Source organism: Dipodomys ordii, unplaced genomic scaffold, assembly GCF_000151885.1.
Source record: "Dipodomys ordii isolate 6190 unplaced genomic scaffold, Dord_2.0 Scaffold7, whole genome shotgun sequence".
Taxonomy (NCBI): Eukaryota; Metazoa; Chordata; class Mammalia; order Rodentia; family Heteromyidae; genus Dipodomys; species Dipodomys ordii.
The window spans coordinates 1,575,750-1,588,812 of NW_012267223.1; positions in this window are offsets into that span (position 1 = coordinate 1,575,750).

Below are 13,063 nucleotides of genomic sequence, written 5' to 3' on the forward strand. Positions count from 1 at the left end.
GGGGAAGGAGAAGAGGAGGCGGTGGAGGAGGAGGAAGAGGGAGGAGGAGGAGGAAGAGGAGAGGGGAAGGAGAAGAGGAGGCGGTGGAGGAGGAGTGTGACTTGCTTTGCAGAGGATACGGCCGTGGTGCGACTTGCCGGCCTGGTGCCAAGCACTCCTGCAGCTTCTGCTCTTGTCCCGGGCCACTGAGCAAGGACAACATGAACAAGGGGCCCTGACATCCAGGTGCCCCGGCTGTAGCAGCTGAGGCCCTGGCCATGTTGGAGCAGCTCCAGCCGGCCCCGCAGAGTGGAGCGGGCAGCTGTGGGCGGCAGGTGAAGAGCCAGCGCTGGACGGCCAGCCTGCTGCAGCAATCAGCTGGTGTTTTCCTGCAAGCTACCAAGTCCTGGAGGTGGTTTGTTATGCAACATTTACAAGTAATCGGTGTCTTCCTGTGTGTCTTTTCCTGCCTAATAGGGGTATGCTGGTTTGGGGTTGCTTTTCATGGTACTGAGAGTTGAACTCAAGGCCTGGTATTTGCCAGAACTCTGTCACTCCTCCAGCTTCCCACTCCCCTTTTTGTTAGCTATTCATTGCATAGGCTTTTTGTCCAAGGTGGCCTCTTACCACAGGCCTCCACCCTACAGCCTCTCATACAGCTAGGATGACAAGTATGCCCCACTATGCAAAGCTATTGGTTGAGATGGGAGTTTCTTGAACTTTTTGCCCAGGATGACCTTGAACCATGATCCTCCTAATCTCCACCTCCCAAGTAGCTGAGATTACAGGTATGAACCACTACACCACACATCTTGACCTCATATTCATCAACTAATAGTTCATCTGTAGAATCTTATGGATTCCCCCATTGATATCAACTATAAATAAATGGCAGTTTGATTTCTTCCATCCCACTCTTTTCATCATTTAAAAAAAACATAGGTGGGGTCAGGCACCAGTGGCTCACGCCTGTCATCCTAGCTACTAAGGAGGCTGAGATCTGAAGATCACAGTTCAAAGCCAGCCCAAGCAGGAAAGTCCATAAGACTCTTACCTCCAATAACCACCTGCAAACTCAAAGTGGTGCTGTGGCTCAAGTAGTAGAGCACTTGCCTTGAGCTGAAGAGCTTAGGGACAGCACCCAGGCCCAGAGTTCAAGCCCCAAGACCAACCAACACACAAAACACACACACACACACACACACCATTTGTCTTTCCTTCCAGAGCGGGCTCAGGCGTTGAAGTCAATGTAGAATTAACATATCCTTGGGCCAGTACTCCTTGTCTCTGGGGGAAAGCCATCAGCATTTTACCACCAACGATGCCGCTTGTAGCCTGGTTTTTGGATATGCTCCATTAAACAGAGGAAATCCTCTTCTATACCGATTTCACTCTGCGTCCTTAATCCCAGGAATGACCAGAGCAGCCAGCTTCATTTCTGGGGGATGCTGTGTGTGTTCACGCCCCCCCTCCTTCCTCCCCCCCCCCAGACCTGAGGCTTACCAAGGCTTTCTTTAAATTAACCTGCATAAAGACAATCGCGTTCCCTCATTTCCCTTTCAGCCTCTCCACAGTTTTGCTTCAGGTAAGTCTCCAGTAAAGAGTGCACACACTGTTGGTTTTACTCTGTATCTGGTATGACGATCTCTACTTTTTAATTGGAATAATTTGTCCATACAGTGAATGTAACTACAGACTCGCGTGTTTGTTTATGTGTTTGTGTGGTTTCTCTTTCTTTGCTTCCTTCCTTTCTTTCCATTCTTCCTTTCTTTCCTTTCTCTTTCTTTCTCTTCCTCCCTTCCTTCCCTCCCTCCTTCTCTCTCTTTCTTTCTCTTTCTCCCTCTCTTTCTTTCCTTTCTTTGCTGTATGGAGGTTCAGGTGCCCTTGGTAGGCAAGCATTTTAACACTTGAGCCATTATCCCAATCTACAAATAATGTTTTAAATCCGCCATCTTAACCAGCATTTCAATTCTCCCCTTCCTAATCTGTATGTCTGTTTTGGGGTGGGTAGAATGTCTTTATGATTCCATCCCCCTCCTCCATTTGCTTGGATGTAATGAGCTCCTTTATTGTTGCTTAATGTTATTTATTTGATGTTATTTAAGAGATTACAGCATGTGTTTCAAAGTCAAATGTTACTTGATGTTTTTACTTATTTCTAAGATAATGCAGGGATCTTAGAACGCTTAAACTCCATATGCCCTCTGCCCATTATTTTTGCATAATAAAGCAATCTACATAACGGCATAACACAATAACCCTTACCGTGCACATAGATCGGGTGGCGTCAGGGACCCCGAAAGGGGTTGTGGGAGGCATCGGTAGTGGTGTATACCAGCATTGGTTTCTCACCCTCCTGTGTTTGTGTTTGTCGACTATTTTATTAGGATAAAGTACGGATAACCAAAAGAAAGGCACCGTGTTAACCTTTTTAGGGGCCATCCTGGAGTTTGAACTCAGGGCTGTGTGTTTGCTAAGCAGGTGCACTAGCATTTGAGCGCCTCCACCAGCCCCTTCCCTCCGTGCTGGTTTCTGAGGCAGGGTCTTGTGTTAAGCCAGGGCCCACCCGGCTGCTGTCCTCTGTGTGTTCCTGTTTGTAGCTGGAATGACGCACACATGCCTTTGTGCCCAGACACTGGTTGAGAAGGAGTCTTTTGAACTTCGAAGCCTAAGCTGGCCTGGAACCATCTAGCTAGGAAGGCAGGCTTGAGCCGCGGTGCCCAGCTTCACCTGCACCATTTGAAAGGTCCCGTTTCTTCCAGCTTGGTCTCTATCTGGACAGTAGTGTGAGTTCGAGGCTGGCCCTGATGGGGCTCTTGGGGAGGTGGTGGGCAGCCTCCACCGGCCTGGCCTGGGATGCTCTTGGTCTGGACAGGTGGCCCAATGCTGGAGCACCTGACCTGTGGCCAGGTGTCCCTCCCACGGGAGACTTGTTTACACCAATGGTCAGATCCATGTCAGGGTGAGGTCAGGTTGAAGTAAGGAGGTCAGGTCTGGCTGGCGCCATATTGGCCACATGGTGGGTTATAGGTCTGGTGTCTTCATGCTGGGGGAAGGAAACCCCCCCCATCACCTGCCTCCCAGTTAATGGGTGTGCCCGGACCCCTGAAGGCAGGGACAAGCCCTTGGCTGATAGGTTACTGAATCTGTCAGTCCAGTGCCTGGGACTGGGAATTTCCTGAGGATCTGCCCACTGCGCCGATCTATTTAGGCCCGGACCAGCCCAGCCACCAGGCTCCATGCCACGTGTGTTTCCGTGATCGGGTTCTGTGTCCGGTGTCCTGGCTCATCTCCAGTCATCATGGAGTCCCCGTTCAGCTCTCCATTGGAGCTGAATTGGCTTGTTGGTATTGTTCTTGTTATCTCTTTCCTCTTTAGCATGTTTCCTAGCTGGATTATGTGTATTTGTGTGCTGCAGGCTTTTGTAACAACGGGCAGCCACAGCCTGTTAACTGTATAATAAAGGCTCCCACATTCTATATTTTAAAATGTGGCTTCTGGGATGTTTTACCTTACAACAAGGTGAGGCCCGGAGGCCAGGCAAACACAAACAATGAGCAGGTGTATGAGAGGGAGGCTGGGGACTAGCAATCTGTTCCTGGACCCTTTTTTCTATTTGTCAGTCGTGGGGCCTGAACTCTGAGCCTGGGCGCTGTCCCTCAGCTCTTCAGCTCAAGGCTAGTGCTCTACCACTTGAGCCACAGCAACACTTCTAGTTTTCTAGTGGTTTATTGGAGATAAGAGTCTCACAGACTTTCCTGCCCGGGATGGCTTTGAATCACGATCCTCAGATCTCAGCCTCCTGAGTAGCTAGGATGACAGGCGTGAGCCACCGGCACCGGCTTCCTGATCCTTTATTAAGCAACCGGTCCTTGTCCTTTTGCCTTGCAGCAGAGCAGGTTCACACTGGAACACTTCACTAGGTTTTCTCCTGGTCAGCAATGGGGTGGGGAGGGGTGTGCTGGGAGAGGAAGTTTTAACTGAGGCAGAGGTGACAGGGCAGTCTGAGCCGCCATATCTAATGCCAGGCATGATATCCTGCCTCTCCCCAGCCTGTCACCCCGCAGCTGTCCCCTTCCGGGCCGCACCCCATCCCCACCCAGCCCACCCCTGCCCACGTCTGCTCTGAGCTCCCTAGGTGGGCGTCCATCACGTAAGCCAGGCCCCGGCACCTCTTTCCCTGGTGAGGGGCGCAGTTCAGCCGCTGCACACTCAGCACTGAGGTCTTCTGGAGACTGCCTTCAGTACTTGTGGGTACGCACCAGGAAGCAGGGCTGCGGGGTCATGCGGAAGTTCTATGTTTAGCCCTCTGAGGAACGAGCCCGTGGCTTCCACACCCACCCGCAGCTGTGCCCAGAGCTCCAGGCCCCACACACCCGGCCCACACTGGCCCTGCCAGTCCTGGCTTCGGCCGTTTGATTGCTAAGCCTTCTCCTAGGCCTGTTGGATGGGATATTCAGGTTCGCTGTCCCATACCCGAGAAGGGTGGTTCTGTAGGATTGGTGGTAATGCCTCCTTGTCCGTGTCTGGACAAGGGTTCCTCAGTTCTTTATCTAGATAAGTGTTTGTCAATATTCATCCTTTTAATCATGTAGAAGACAAAGCAGGGTTATGATGACACCAGCTTCTGCCATTTCCAGTTTAAGTAAGGTCTGTATTTCTTCCCAAGGCTTCCAGTGACGGCTGTGTTTTATCTTCACCTCAAAGGACTCTTCGGCACTGCAGAAGTATGGGCGTAGAGAACAAGGCCCCTCTCTCTCTGTTTGTCTGCAAGTGTCTGGATTTCTCCCTAAATTTTAAAGGACCATTTTGTTCGCTGCAGCTTTCTTGGTGGATGGGTTTTTTGTTTTGGGGGTGTTTGTGGGTTTTTTCCCCCTTTCACAGCACTTTGAATATATCATTCTGAGAGGAGGAATGATGCTGAAAGAGAAATGTCCTCCTTACCTGACTCGTGTGACTGCAGCCCCTCCGTACATCCCCTTTATCATAACCGTCAGTTATAAAATGACATGCATACATATAATTCTGCTGATTCCCGGTCTCTACATTTCTGAGGGGAAACCAACTGATGGTATTGTTGAAGATCCTTCGAATGGGACCCGTTGCTTCTCTTGTCTGCCAACAGTCCCCGTGTGGCTTTTGCTTTTATTATTGTTTAACGAATCTGCTGAAGTTTGACGATAATGTGTCTTAGTGTGAGTCTGTGTTTGGTTTGTCTTTCTCGGGTCTTCAGTCTAATCTGTCCATGTCTCCTTCCAGTGCTCCCCTTGCTGCTTCAGTCTCTCTTCTCATGCCGGCGTGGTGGCATGCCCAGCGTCCTCTGCCCATTTTCCTTCAGTCTTCTTTCTCTCTGTTGCTGGAACATGGCTGCCCCGTGCTGCTACCTTCCAGCGGCTCGATTCTTTTCCCTGCTCAGATCTGCTCTTGAGTTATTCTAAGGATTTCTTTCTTTCTTTTTTTTTAATTTCAGTTCTTGTACTTTTCAGCTCCAGAATATTTATTTTTTCCTAGGTTTTCTATCTCTTTATCCACACTTCTGTTTGGTCTTACAGTGTTCTCTTGGCTTTCCCCACCTCAGCTTTTAGTGTTTTGAGTATCTTTAAGACAGTTGTTGTTAAGTCTTGTCTAGTAGAGCTGACACCAGACCTTGTCAAGGGATAGATTCTGTTCTGCTCATTCCCCCCGCCCCGAATGTGTCACACTTCCCTGCTCACTTGCGTGTTGTTGGGGACCACCGTGTACCCCAAGCAAGGTTGACGGTACATACGACCCAGTGCCAAGAACACCTAGGTGACAGGAGTCACGTGACAAGGTGGTGGCTCGCACCCCTCCCCCATCTGCAAGATCAAAAATAAGAAAATACTAGGTTGCTCAAGAACGTCCGCTGAAGAGTGTCCAGCTTGGGGCTGTTCTTCTACTCAAATGACGTGTGCCTTGTGATCCATAGAGCCGATCACCGCATGAAGTCCACTGCCTCCCATCCCCCCCCCCCGCCCCCGTCAGGCTGGGTAAGAAGAACTCCCCGGGGATGGGACAAAAGCTGGGCTGCTGCCAGAGCTAGGGGTTCTGTCTGTTTTTATTTTTTAACTGTATTTTTGCTACTGGGGATTGAACCTAGGATGTTGCACTTGCTAGGCAAGCACTTTGCCACTGAGCTACATCCCAGCCCTCAGTTTGTTTCTAAACCAAGATATACAGGTGCTAGGTCGTGCGAGTACTGCTGGAAAGTCTCCCAACAAGAAAGCCTCTCTGGCAGAGTGGAAGCTGGGTGCCCAGGGAGCAGCCTGACGAAGCCAACGGCACCTCACAGAGGGGGTGCTTTCTTTGTTTCTGCTAGTAACTTTTTTAAGGATTGGGGGGGAGAAGGGTTTGGTTCCTGATGTTTTCTTTCTTTCATTCTTTTCTTTCTTCCTTCCCTCCCTCCCTTCCCTCCTTCCTTCCCTCCCCCTTCCCCTCTCATCCTCCTCCCCCTCCCCTCCTCTCCCTCCTTCCCCTTCCCCCTCTCTCTCTCCCTCTCCCTCTCCTTATTCCTCTCCCTCCCTCTCCTTCTCCTTCCCTCCCCCTCTCTGTGTCTCTCTGTGTGGCTCTTCACCCTCCATAGACGCAGTCCCCCTTCTAGGCGCCTGATCATCCTACAGTGCTGGACGTAACAGTAGGCCTTGTGATTTTTTTTTTTCTGTTCTTGTTCTTGATTAAAAACCAGATCTCTGGTAACTCCATGAAGACTTTATGTCCATGAAAGAGAAGCTGTGTGCAGTAGCAGGTACCTGTGGTCACAGCTATAAACAGGTGGTTCTCGGTTCAAGGGCACGCTGGGGTAACAAGACTCTCTTGTAAAAATAACCCGTGGAAAACGAGGCTGGAGGCGTGAATCAGCAGGATAGAAAGCTCAAGACCCCGAGTTTAAAACTCCAGTACCAAAAAGATAAATAAATAACAATAAGTTCCATTGTAAGGCTACACTGCATGAATTCATTTATTTATTCATCGGTGGACATTTGTGTTGTCTCTATTTTTCTTTTTTTTTCTGCTAGAAATACTGCCGCTAGGCACGTTTGTGTACTAGTTTTTGTGTGGGCGCGTGTTTTCATGTCTCTGGGAACGCGTGGACGCGTGGGGTTTCTGAGTCACAGTCACTACAGTTAGCCTCTTGAGGGGCCCCCAAGCTGTTTTCCACGGTTTCCTCAGGGCGGTGGTGATGAGCAGGACCACAGGCCTGTCTCTCTGGCTCGATCCTCTAGGCTCCGCCCCTGCCCCTCTTCTTCCCTCTGACATCCGCTCGGGAAGGATGCGCCCCATTTGTGTTCCTCTGCAAACGTCTTTGTTTTTTATGTTTTAATGGGAAACAGGACTGTAGGCAATCGTCATCGTTTGCGGCCTTTCCACAGAACATTCCGCAAGCTCTTGCATCTGTCCCTTCTGTGGAGGGGTCACAGGTATGCATTTTTGTTCCCCTGATAGAAAGAATTCCCCTCTTCCCATTCTTCTTTGGCTCCGGTTTTTACCACAGTGGTCCATGCAGGGTGTGGACTTTGTCTTATTGATATGGCTCATCATTTGAACTCAGCACCCGTTGTCTGGGAGGCAGGAAGCTCTAGCACTTGGGCCAGCGCATTAAGTATTTCAATTTAATTTAGATCTTTTGAAATTTGATCTATTTTTGCAGTTCTGGGTTTTGAACTCAGCCCTAGATGGTGGCTAGGAAGTACTTTACCACTTAAGCCATATTCCCAGTTCATTCTGCTTTTTTGTACTGGGACTTGCACGCAAGACCTCACGCTTTCATTCAAGCTTCTCAATTCAAGGCTGGTACTCTACCACCTGAGCCATGCCTCACTTCTGGCTTTTTGTTGGTTCTTTGGAACTCTCTCCAATGTGTCTGCTTGAGCTCACTCCACACCACAATCCTCAGATCTCAGTCTCTTGGGTCCTGGAATTACAGGCATATGTCACCACGCCTGGCTGTCTGCCTCCTCCTCTGGTTTTATAATACCTTCCGCATTTGGTGGCCAGTTCATATTCCTGGACCAGATTTTCTCGAAACATCCCTTTTGTACAGAGACACCCTCTGTTCTGTATTTTCCATCCTTTTGCCTCTTTCCAGGCATTTTCTACTGATTGATCTTTGAATGCACTGGTTTTTTTTTCCTCCAGCTCTGTATCATATGCCATTATATTCATCCATCCAGCTCTTAGGTTATCTACTTCCTCTTTCACTTCTAGAGTTTTCTATGCAATTCTTTTAGCAGGAGCATTGAAGTTCTCCGGCAGGCTGCTAAACCATGCCTTCTTTGATCTCCCTGGATGTGATGAGCATGGCTGTGTGAGGCTCTGTGGTACCCACGCACCCCCCCCCAACACACACACGCGGTGAGTGCCCACTGCAGGCTGGGGCTGCCTTCAGGAAGCAGGGCCTTGCACCTCCACCACAGGGCCGCTGCATGGTTGGAGAGACAGGCTCTTCTCTGTGCAGCACGATTTCCAAATTCTCCAGGGCCTGCCGGCGGACTCCTAATCCTATTTGCAGAAGTTTCTTGGGTGGAAATTCCTCATCTTCCTTGGCCATCTGCACACTGGGCAGTGGCTGTGCTTCCCCGCCCCCCCTCCCCCTGGGCTGTCCCTGGAGGGTGGAGGCTGGGTGTGGAGGCCAGCTGAGGTCACCCTGCCTTCCTGACCCCTTCCCCGCCGGGCAGGGCACGGGGAGAGCAGGGCACGGGAGAGCAGGGCGGGATCCGCTGTGACTCTCTCCTTCTGGAATGCGCTCCCTGGCACCTAGAATCAGGCGGCAGTGACCTCACTGCCTGTTCAGGAATGTTCTTGGAAGAGCTTTGCCGGCTCTCCCATCCCTTCCTGTGGCCCCGAGCCCCATCCCCGAGCCACGCCGGGAGCCACCGCTCCACCCGAAGGGGAGAACCCAGCAGCCGCAGGACCTACTGGGCTGCCCCGGGGATGCCAGAGGCAACCTGAGTGGTTTGTTTTTTTTATTTTTTTAATGGGTTTGTTTGGATGACAGCTTTATGGAGATGAAATTTACAAACTGCACCAGCCCCTCCTCCCCGTTCGACAGCTCACATCTGATAAGCCCGGAAGAGCACACCGTTTTATTGTTTTGAGACTAGTCACCCCACCATGCAACTGTAATGATGGTCACTTTTCACATCTTCTCAGGCCTGGGAGGAAGCACAGGCCTCCCTTGCCCTCCTTGTCTCCCATGCTCCCATTCAGCCCGGGAGACCTCTCATCTACTCTCTACCACCAGAGACTCACCTGTCCTGGATCCCACACAGAAGTGAGGTCATCCAACTCCTGGTCTTCTTTCCCTTAGGATAAAGTGTTTCCCGTTCATCCAGGTTGAAGTCAGTATTAGCACTTCATCCTTTGTTATGGTTGAGTAATATTCCATTGCACAGAGAGAACGTTCATCAGCCCACAGATATTTAGGTTATATCTACCTTTTTATTATGTTCAATTCTGCTATGAACATCCATCTTACAGGAACTGGAAGCCTTTTATCTGCCAAGGGCCATTTAGATATAAGATCATCCACAAAATTATCTACACAGACAGACGGCCAAGGGCAGCCAATGAGAGAGCATGCGAGAAGCCTGCGTCCATCCTGTCGTGTCCCAACTGGCCCGCAGGCCAGATGCCCTCAGGCTTCCATTGATTGATCAATGGATTGATCGCACCGGGGTATGAACTCAGGGCCCCACGCTTACTTGGCAGGTGCTCTACCACTGGAGCCACATCCCGTAGCCTGTGTGTTTTCCTTTCTTTGTGTAGATCCCAAAAAGCAGCTGCAGCCCCACATTTAACATTCCAGAGAGGCTGCAGTACCTTCATCCCTGTCAGCAATGCGTCAGGGCTCCAGTTTCTTGACAACCTTGCCAGCACTTGTTGTCTGTTTTCTTGATGAATGCCGTCTTGGTTGTAAAGCTGAGAAGATGTAGCTCACTGTGGTTTTGCATCCATCTTCCCTTTACCCTGATGGCCACTAACAAACATTGAACATCTGTTCCTGTGTGTGTGTTGGCTACTTGTATGTAGGGTTTGTTTGTTTTTAAGAAATGTGGCTTCCAGTCGTTTGGCCATGTGTAGTTGGACTATATATCTTTTATTATTAAGTTGCAGGAGTTGTTTCTGTATTCTAGATGAACTTCTCTTTAGCAGATAGGTAATTCGTATCTATTTGATCCCATTTTTTTAAACTTTCTTTTCCTTTTCTATTCTTTTTAGTGTTTTCTAGTCCCGACACTTGAATTAAAGCCCTGAGTTTTCTACTTGGTCACTCCATGGCTGGTGCTCTACTACTTGGGTCATACCTCCAGCCTGGCTTTTTCCTGGTGGTTTTGGAGATGGAGTCTCAGAGATTTTCTTCCTGGGTTGGTTTTGAACCACCATTTTCCAGAGTAGCCAGGATTACAGGTGTGTACACCAGTGTCCAGCTAATTTATTTTCTTTCTTTCCCCATATTTCCTTCCTTTCTACCTACCTTTCTTCCTTTCTTTAAATTAAATTTAGATTTTTGGAGATACATAATTCTTCTTCGACTACTGCTACTACTATTTTTGTTATCTATCTGTAACACAATTGCCTAATCAAGATCAGAAAGATTTGTGCCTGGACTTTCTTCTGAAAACTTGGACAGTTTTAACTCTTACATTTAGTTTATGACTCATTCTTAGTTAATTCTGTGTATGGGGTGAGGTAGGGGCGTAGCCCTATTCGTTTGTATGTCTAAATCTTGTCTTATTTTTTATGTTCTGTCGCATTCTAGGAGTGTTGGTTGTGTTGCTTGCTTGCTGCTGACCTGGTCGAGATAGATTCCCTTTATCCCAGCTACTGTGGCTAATAAAGCCAGCTTCCCAGGATGCACCCTGCTCCCGACGGATAGCTACAGAAGTCCCTGGAGACTGGAGTCAGCGATGCCCTCCTCGTCCCCTGCCCTGGCGACAAAGACACGGGGAAATCCTGCTCCAAGCAGCTCTTTCCTTCGGCTGAGCTGTCAGCCGTTCCTCGGGCCTTTTGCTAAAACACGAATATTTGTATTGCAGCTGAGTTTGCACATCTGAGTTTGCAGACACTGGAATTTCTTTAGCTGGAGACAGGAAACAGGGACAAGACCTGTTGCGACAAACTGCCGGACGTGCCACACCACTTGGTGCCGAATGTACAACTCTGAAAAGGCCAGCCTGCGGGGCCGCCACAGGGACAATGCTGGGAAAGTCCCCTGGGAGGCAAGCACCGTGTACACAAGAAGGAACAAAGTACTATGTGGAGAGAGAGGGGGGAGATGAGAAATGTCAGCACTGGGGGGCCGCAGGGACTTCAAGGGGGAAGCTGAGAAAGCTCTGGAGAGCGCACACTGCCTCCTTCCTCTGGGGGTGCAGTGGTGGAGGGGAGCAGGGGGCATTAGCACTGCACGGCGGGCGGGAACCCTGCCCTTCCAGCACCTTTGGGAGAACGCTCTGCCCCTCCCCCCCCCCGCCGGCCTCCTGGGCCTCTGTGCCAGGAAATGGCCTGAGCCGGGAGCGAGCAGCACGCCGCGCCCACAGCCTCACCTCTGGCTCCAGCCCAAAGCCGAGCACAGCACGTGGACTCACCCAGCACCGGGCCAGGGTGCGGGCCAGCTGCCCGCCAGCCTGCTGGCTCCTGCTTCCGAGCTGGCTGCTGGCTCTTGGAGAAGGGCCTGGCTGCACACCCAGTTGGCCAGTGGTGAAAAGAAGAGGAGGAACATCTGTCCCCTGCCGCTCAGGCAGGTCGGGGTGCCCGACGGGGGCACTCAAGACTGTGGGGTGTCACGGCGGCCGTCTTGTAGCCTCCCCCTGCCAAACATGCACACACCCTGGCCTGGGGTGCTGGCAGGTGTGGCGTCTCTGGAAATACAGTGTGTACAGATGTGGCTGGGTTCAAGGTCGTCCTGCATTCGCGGTGGAGCCTAAATCCAATAACAGGTGTTTAAACAAGAGACGTTGGGGTGAGGCCCACAGGAAAGAGAGGCTGGAGACTGAATGGGGGAACTAAGGAAAGGGGGGATGACCGGAATCTGGAAGGGCAGGAAGGAGCGCTCTCCCAGGCTTTGGAGGGGCCCGCACCTCCATCGCTGGCGCAGGACCCGTTCCTGTGGTTGTCAGCTGCGGGCAACGCCGCCCCTTTGTGACCCCAGCTCCAGGACCCTCGCATGGTTGCTCAGGCCGTGAGCCCAACCAGAGCACTAAGTCCACAGCAGTTTGCTTGTCCCAGGAGCTGGGACTGCTCCTGCAAAGGGAGACGCACACCCCCTGCAGGCAGTGGGGGAGGAAGGGAGAGGGGAGGCAGGCAAGGCAGTTCAAGGCCCAGCCTGTGTCCAAGTATAAAGCTGAGCCCCCTCCCATTCCCGGCCCATCCCAGGGTTGAGAAGGGGGACTGGATTCAACGAGCAAACAGAAGAGGCCGGACACTCAAGCACAGATGCCAGGTTTAATGTTTCCTGGAAAGGGCGGTGGGGTACGGGAGAGCCAGGCAAGCCCTGCCCGCAGCGAGGCACAGACAGGCCTGCAGGCCCGCAGCAGGCCCCAGACACACCGCTTGGAGATTGCAGCCGGCAGAATCCTTCAAGGGGACACATGCGGACCCCGCACCGGGCATCCGGGCCCCAGGACAAAGGAAGGCTCGGTCACCAGGCTGAGCAAAGGAAGCCCCCGGTGGGGGGGTTAGGCGACCAAAGCTGGTAGCGAGCGTGACCCTGAGCACCCGCTTGGCGCGGGACAGGGCAGCACTGTCAGCTGCTGTGGACAGGGCGTCGGTGGATGCACCAGCCCAGCCCACCGGTCCCAGGACAGCCTCTGACAGTCACTGCCCACTCAGGCGACTCGGAGCCAAGCGGTTGGACACGTATTTCCTGCCCTAGGAACAGACAGGGGCGGAGGGATGCTCTCCAACCCCTCGTAGCTCTTCCCTGCTCCGGGGTCCAGAGACAGTCCCTCCCAAGCTGCCATAAGGGCTGCTGGCCACGAGACCAGGTGAAGGCCCCTTCCATCTGGACGATTCCACCCGCCTGGCTACAAATGAACGTGGCAGATGCCGAGGTGCAGAGCAGGGAAGA